Source organism: Heterocephalus glaber, unplaced genomic scaffold (assembly GCF_053883595.1).
Source record: "Heterocephalus glaber isolate CG9 unplaced genomic scaffold, H.glaber_assembly_v1.0 deba00001687, whole genome shotgun sequence".
In the NCBI taxonomy this organism is placed as follows: domain Eukaryota; kingdom Metazoa; phylum Chordata; class Mammalia; order Rodentia; family Bathyergidae; genus Heterocephalus; species Heterocephalus glaber.
The window spans coordinates 10340573-10348611 of NW_028258412.1; the positions used below are offsets into that span (position 1 = coordinate 10340573).

The 8039-nt window shown below is 46.6% G+C and overlaps 1 pseudogene; it reads right to left on the reverse strand.

Annotated features, from left to right (window-relative positions):
* Window positions 1-955: 955 nt before the first annotated feature.
* LOC101697026 (tyrosine-protein kinase Fyn-like) lies at window positions 956-2678 on the reverse strand (annotated as a pseudogene).
* Between the last annotated feature and the right edge of the window lie 5361 nt (window positions 2679-8039).

The window sequence follows — 8039 nt, forward strand, 5'->3', positions numbered from 1 at the left end:
CTGACACCTATCATGGGCCTTTAGATAGCCTCTGGAGAATATCTCTGACTGCCGATCACAACTATGACCTTGTTCAGCCTCAAGTAGCCAGAATGGTCATTGCCTCTTAACCTCTCATGACGGTTCAGGGAACCTCTTCTGAGGGGGGAATATAGAGTCAGCTAATTAGGTAAAAATATTATAGGCAGTCAGATACGGCTAGGCCCTTGAGAGAGTCAGGACAAAGGTTAAAAACACATCACAACTATGGCAAGAAACACATCTATTAGAGTCTCAAGACAAAGTGACCAGGCCTCCATACTTTCTCAAAAGACAAACACTGGGCTTAATGAATTCTAGATAGGCATCGGTCACCCTGCTGAGTGACCACGACTTCTGCACCCATCATTTCCTAGAAGAAGTTTTTGTTCTTTCCATGCACATTCATTACATGACTTGTTTCCCAATTGGACCACTATTACCTAAGCAACTATATTTGTAACCTTATTGATTAATCATAGCTGTAACCCACATTGTACCCATGTGGGATTTGCTCTATAAAACTTCCCTGTAAAGTGATGTCCCTGGCTACCCATTCAGGTTCCCTCCTGCCTCTCATGAGCTATCCTATCAATAAATATTTTCCTACTCTTTTTTTCAAATGTAAAATCCTCTCTTTTTAATTACTAAATTAAGAAAGTTAAACAATTTAAAAACATAAACACAAATAAATCATAATAAAAAAGGAACTAAAATTTCAGAAAAATAACAAGGTTCTGTCTCATATGCTTCACAGAGGAGGTTTGGATTTGGGGACAAGTGTCATTAATGAGGGCCATGGAAGTTCATCAGCTTCAGAGTCACATACAACCTGATCCTGGACAGTTCTGACTGCTCAGGGCAGCTGGCTACAGAATTGAAAGCTAATGGGTAGGGGTGGGGAGCCTCTGGGACAAGCCCTCTGCAGACCTGGCTCTCACAGGTTCTCCCCAGGCTCCTACTGGGGCTCTGTGGTGGCAAAGTAGTCTTCCAGAAAGCCCTACAAGTACTCAAAAGTGGGGCACTCTTTGGGGTCCTTTTTCCAGCAGTGGGTCAGGAGCTCATGCACAGAGATGGGGCAGTCCTGTGGACAGGGCATCAGTAGCCGCGCTCCACCTGCTCCAGCACCTCCCAGTTGTTCGTGCCTGGGTATGGCACTCTTCCTTTTGTGACCAGCTCTGTGAGTAAGATTCCAAAAGACCACACATCAGACTTGATTGTGAACCTCCCATGTAGAGCTGCTTCAGGGGCCTTTCACTTAATGGGGAACTTTGCACCTTGTCTTGCTGTGTACTCATTGTCTTCAATTAACCAGGCCAATCCAAAGTCAGCAATCTTGCAAATTAGTCCATTCCCCACTAGAATGTTTGCTGATCGCAGGTCTCTGTGGATATAATTCATGCACTCAATGTAACCTATTCCTGCAGCAACCTGTGCTGCCATGTCCACAAGATTTGGTAATTTCAGAGCTCTTCCTTCACCATCTTTTAAGAAATCAAGTAAACTTCCTTTATTCAGGTACTTGGTGACAATGTAAATGGGTTCTTCAGACACCACCGCTGGGCCAGGAATTTAGCTCAGTGGTTTCGCTGCCTGCTGCTCAAGCACAAGAACCTGAGTTCGATCCCTGGTACCAAAACAAAACAAAACAAAAAAACAGACACTGCCGCATACAGCTGGATCAACTTGTTGTGCTTCAACTTCTTCATGATCTGTGCTTCCTCGAGGAATGATTCAGGGACATTGTGCTTGGTTTAAGAGTCTTTATGGCTATTTTTGTATTTCCATTCCAGGTACCAAGCCACACTTCAGCGAAATACCCCTGCCCCAGCTTCTTCTTCAGAAACAATGGATCAGTGCAACTTCCCGAGCATTTTTAGCCAACCCAGAAGTTTGTGGGGCACAACTGGATGAAATCACAGTTAAGTTCAAACACAAACCATCAGCTTACTCTGAGTAATGTACAAGCTGGTGAAGTGTTTCAAACTGGGCCCGGGTGGTGATATAGTATCCACCATTGTCAAGTTTGCGAATTTTATAATGTTCGACATGGTCTCCTTTCATATCATCTCAATCACTGATAGAAAGTGAATAGGCACCTTTGGTGGCTTCGCTCTCACGGATAAGAAAGGTAACTCTTGGGTTTCCAAATGACAGAAGCTTTCGCTTCACATCTTTGCAGCCAAGTTTTCCAAAGTACCACTCTTCTGCTTGTATATAGTCAACTGGTGCTACATAATTGCTGGGAATATAACCTGTCTCTCCAGTTGTCAAGGAGTGGGCTTCCTACCAGTCTTCTTCCGAGCTATTTAATATGTGAAATTTTCCTCCTTTGTGAAAGCTCAAGTCATCTTCTGTCCGTACTTCAGTCACAAAGAACCACGAATATGTAACTGTATTTTATACCTTAAATGTACCAATAAACTTAATGGGGGGGAAAAAAAAGAACCACAAAGGGTGTCACTCCTGCCAAAGACGGTGAGCCCCTGGCCCCCGACTGCATGGAAGTTGTAGTTTGGGATGGAGGCCGCACCGAAGCTGGGGTCGGGCTGCGGAGTGGGGTCTGTGCCATAGCGGTTCCTGGAGCTCTGGTTCAGGCTGCCATCCCTCTCCTCCGTCGGTTTTGTTGCTTCTTTGTCCTTACATTGCGCACAGCCCATTATCAAATTCTCAAATTTCCGCCAATTACCACAAACTTTATATACACCACATGTCTGTCTTTTTTTTTTTTTTTGGTACCGGGGATCGAACTTGGGTCCTTGCGCTTGCGCAGCAGGCAGCGAAACCACTGAGCTAAATACCCGGCCCACCACAAGTCTTCTGAAACAGCGGCAGGACTGGTCTTTTTCCAAGTCTGGATCAGCATCCTTCCTCTTCAGAAATCTGAGCGGCGCCCGGCTCCGGAGCCCAGGCACATGGTCCTCTACCCGCCCTCCTCCGGCGCGGTCAGGCGGCTCCGGCAGCTCCGCGCCGGCCGGGCTTTGTGTGCACCCTGGGAGTCCTCGGTGCGCGCCTGACGGCGGGAAACGCCGGCTCCGAGCGCAGACTCGCCTCTGCTCCTGGGGCCGGCCGGCTGGCGGGTCTCGGCTGCCTCTGGCTCCGGCGACCCCTCCTCCATTCCCGCAGCCCCCTCCCCGCCGGCTCCGCTCCGGACAGATGGCGCAACTGCCACGACGCGCCTTCGTCGGCGCGGCTGCTCTCAGCTACTCTACAATGTTTTCCTACTCTTAACCTCTGTTGTTCTTAGAATTCATTCTTCGATTTTAGAGAACACAAACTTGGCACAATCAGACATCTAATAGGTTGAGAGATAATAATAGGATGGAAGACAATGAGCAAGAATATTAGACAAAAGATGCCAGACAGACGGATGGGGTAAAAGATGCCAACCAATAGGGCAGCAAAACAGGCTGTGCTGCAGGCATAAGCCCTATAAACTAGATGTTCATGTAAAGCCAGGGCATTTGGTTAAGTTTGGGACAGCACACAGAGAAACAGCTAGTGGCTGTATATACAGCCTCGCAGGCCTGTGAGTCCAATCACTAAGGGGGCATAAAGGTGTCAACCACCTACCCAGTGGCCGGATAGCTACCTCATAAATATCTATCCCCGGCCGGGGATTCAGCTCAGTGGTTATGCCGTCTGCCTTGCAGGCGCAAGGTCCTGAGTTCGATCCCTGGTACCAATAAATAAATAAATAAATAAATAAATAAATAAATAAATGTCTGTTCCAAAGATAGAGATCACTCAAGTGCCAAGGCTGGTCAAATAGCGTATTTAGAGTAACAGAATGCAGAGCACAAGTTCCCTTTCTGCTGAGTTACAGCAGGTGCTAGGGCTGGTGAAGTACACAGACGATGTTGCACCATTGTCCCATCCACCTGAAGAGCCCAAGAAAATCCTCCACAAGGAGGATCAGCTATTTATAACCACACTTGCCTGGTATGTGGATGAGTTGAGCCATGGGCCAGCTGCACAATAGACGGCTGTTGGTGTGCAGCTGGAAACAGACAATATTTAGTTTGATATTGTTACTAGACAAAGTAGTCAATGGTCTAAGCTGAGGGTCATGTAGGTGGTGATTACCTCCTTTATCGCATCCACTGATTGGCAGTATATAGAGGCCTGACTCTATGGCTTTCTATCTAAAGGGCCAGAGGAGGCTAGCAGTTGGCCATCAGTCATGTGGGGCCAAGCCATATGGCAAGACCTATAAGGAAGTAGGACACACAGAAGAGGATAAATAGTAAATTTAAGTGTGGCTGGTGTGCTGGGTGTATAATTCTACTTATTCAGTTTAAACATGGAGACACATCAGTGTAGTGGCTACCAAATTGGGAAGCACAGACTTAAGAGATCCAAAGAGAAGGAAGACATGACCCCTCCCCTGGCAGTGCATTGCAGAGGAATTCACTGGCCTGCTCTAATTATTAATTTATTTGCGCTCCCTGTGCACATGTAACAGGGTCAAGCATTGCATGAGACCTAGGGGACACTGATGCTGCGAGAGCAACATCCAGGCCAGAGGGATTTCTAGCAGGGCCACATGTACACAAAGGTGACAAGCAGAGCCCTGCAAATACTTCCTAGATGTGTTCACAGTAGCAGGAGTTGTGGCACTCAGGGACACAGTGCTGTCAGGATCCCACCCAGTTAGTACTCAGGCCTTCCACAAGGGCCACATCCTGCTTATTGCCACTCATAAGGGGCCAAAGCATAGTGGGATACCTCAAGTGATGAGGCTGAACTGAAAGTGCTAACCTGCAACCTTGGAATCTACCTCCCACCCCATGGCCTACCTCCCTCTAAGAACCCACTTCACCTGGTAGGGTCAACAAGGACATTGTGGAAACTTTCCTGACCCAGCTACCTTTACTCTCTCCACATTGAAATGTAGGACCTACACTTGGTCCTCCTAGGAAGAAAGCCACATGCCCACCCTGACTAACAGTCCCCCCTCATGCAATCCTCTTGTTTCTGTTCATTTACAGTGTTCCTTGCCCAGGACACTGAAACCAGGACCAGGCTAAATGATGGGAGGCAGACTTCTCACACGAACATGTCATTTCCTACTCTTCAATATCAGACCTCTGTGTAGACAGAAAGCTGTGGCTCCTGCTGTCTCAGAGTCCTGCCAGAACTGAGTATGATAGGTGGCAGTACCAGGGCTCACTGTAAAGGAATGCACCATGCCTAAGGTGCATTATGGAACATGAATTCTGGGGCCTTTCACAGAAAAGTCTTATGACCATTTGTCTTAGTTACTTTTCTGTTGCTGAGACAAAAATACCCAACACCCAAAGTTAAAGGAGCAAAGGTTTATTTAGCTCACAGTTTGAAGAGGTTTCAGTCCATAATCAGCTGGCTCCAAGGCAGGGTGGCATGGCAGACAGCCATTGCAGAGGAGAAACTATTCATGGTAGGCAGAAGGTAGCAAAGCAAACAAGGGATCTTAGCAGCTTCATTCTGCCCTTGTATACTCTAGGCTACCAGGATTAGGGTGGTGCCAAACCCATCAGTGGACTGATTTAGTAATCACACACCCTTATTCCCAGCATCACACACTCTATAGATTCAGCCACCTCTGAAAAAACCCCACCTAAGACTATATGAGGCTTTGGAGGGACATCTAGACACAAGCCATAACATCATTGAAATGTCATGGCCAATCATGTGCCATTAGGAAATACTGAGACCTAATCACAGGTCAGATTCATAATGAAATGCAGTTGCTACTGGTTCATTAACAAGGATTATGAAATACAGCCTTGTCCTTTAGAGCCCTATAGACACTGTATGGGGTTCTGATGGGATGTTTTACTTTTTATTTTATATTTTTCTTAATGGTCTTCACAGGGTTTTTATATAAAAGTAAAAAATAGAAGTTAGAATATCAGTTTGTAAAGTGATGCAGGCACAACAAGGGATGATGGCATGGATATACGTGCAATTTAGGGCTGAGGATCAGCTGAGGTGATTGAGGGCTCCACCATATTTAGCACTCATGTCCCTTGAACCCATGGGAGAAGCTATTTCCATGAGGTAATCCTGGTTATTTGCTGCTTCTCTCCATTGATGTCAACCTCACCAACCTCTAGTCCATCACCTGCTAGAAGGAGACACTCCCAGACTCTTATATTGAGGAAACTTGTTGGTATGGTCATGATTGCTCCATCTTGGTTTGTAACAGCTGTCACTTTACCACCAGGTTTAAGGAGAGGAAATAAACCTATAATCCCTTGGCTGATGAGTTTCTGTCCCTCCAATAAGACCTCATAAGGCTTTCCATATATATCATAGGTGAGCAGTCTCTTCCTTGACCAATGAGAGCTGGTACAGGTGTCACTCCAAACTCCTCGGGGAAAGAAGGTGTATTTCCAGGGAGATCATCAAGATTGGATGTCCTAGAAGTCTGGTCCTCTGCTTCACCCTTGGCATCAGTGGCAAACACGTCCACTGTACTTTGATTTGTTGACTTTGTCGATTTTGGTTGGGGCTCATCCTCTATATCTAATTCCTCTAGGGAAGGCACTGGGGTCATTCTGGTAGAGGTGTGATTGATTGAGGTGTGACTGATTGAGCAACAGGTGGCAGGGCAATTGCTGCAGCAAATCTGGGTACCAGATATCACAGAGGTGGCTGGTCACCAAAGCCCCATTGGAGTTCTCCATGGCTGCTTGTGTTGACACAGGGACTCCAGTGTTGCTATCAGTAGCCTGTCTGGTTGTCAGCCTCTCAAGCAACTCAAGATGTGTCTTGTGCTCTTGTTCATTTTTTTTTTTTTTTTTTTTTTTTTGGTACCGGGGATTGAACTCGGATCCTTGCATTTGCGCTTGCGGAGCAGGCGGTGAAACCACTGAGCTAAATCCCTGGCCCTTGTGCTCTTGTTCTTTGTGCTCATGGTTGATGCTCCCTTTGATCCAAGGAAACTCAGGAGGATCTCCTTTTTCTTGAAGCCAAGCTTGATATCATTCTGTAATTCTCTCTTAAATTTAACTTCTTGAAACTCAATTCTGCATTATAGGCCGCTTCTCTTAAAGCAGAATAATGTGAGTCAGTATTCACCCCTACCCAGGCATGGTGGCACACGCCTGTAATCCCAGCACTCAGGAGGCTGAGGCAGGAGGATTGCTGTGAGCTTGAGGCCAGCCCAGGGTACATAGTGAGACCCTGTCTCAAAAAGCCAAAAAAAAAAAAGTATTCACTCCTACTAGGGTACTCTGATATACAGAGGCTACTCCAAGGGAAATTGTTTCTTGGTCAGAGGCAATGTTATGAGGAATTCCATGATGGTGGCTAAGGCATTCTGTGAGCCCATGGATGGTAGTTTTGGCAGAAGCATTACATGTAGGAAAGGCAAATCCATATCCAGAATAAGTGTCTATGCCAGTGAGGACAAAGTGCTGTCCTTTCCATGATGGTAGTAGTCCAGTATAGTAAACCTGCCACCATGTCACAGGCTGATCACCTGGGGAATGGTGCCATATTGAGGACTCAGTGTTGGTCTCTGCTACTGGCATATTGGGCATTCACCAGTGGCTGTAGCCAAATCAGCCTTGGTAGTGGAAGTCCATATTCTGAGCCCAAGCATAACCTTCATCCTTGCCACCATGGCCACTCTGTTCATGGGCCCATTGGACAATGACAGGTAGCTGAAGAAAGAGGTTGAGCACTATCTACAGAATGGGTCATCTTATCCACTTGATCATTAAAGTCCTCCTGTCGCGGTCCGGCCGCAACCTGTTGAACAAGACCTAAGTGGGGACGTGAGGATTGAGAAAGAAGAAACAGAGAGACGGGAGGGCCCACAAAGACCGAGCCTAAAGAAAGACACAGAGATAGAGTCGGGAGGGCTCCCAAGACCGAGCAAGCAAGTTTATTTTCACCTCTCTTTTATACACTCAGTGAGTTAGGTCATTAACCATGACCTTTATCCAAAACACCTGCTTCATTGTTTACCAGTTCTTTGGGAATTCCCCACCCTCATGGGCTTCCTTGTTTCTCGGGCTTACAGAACGTTC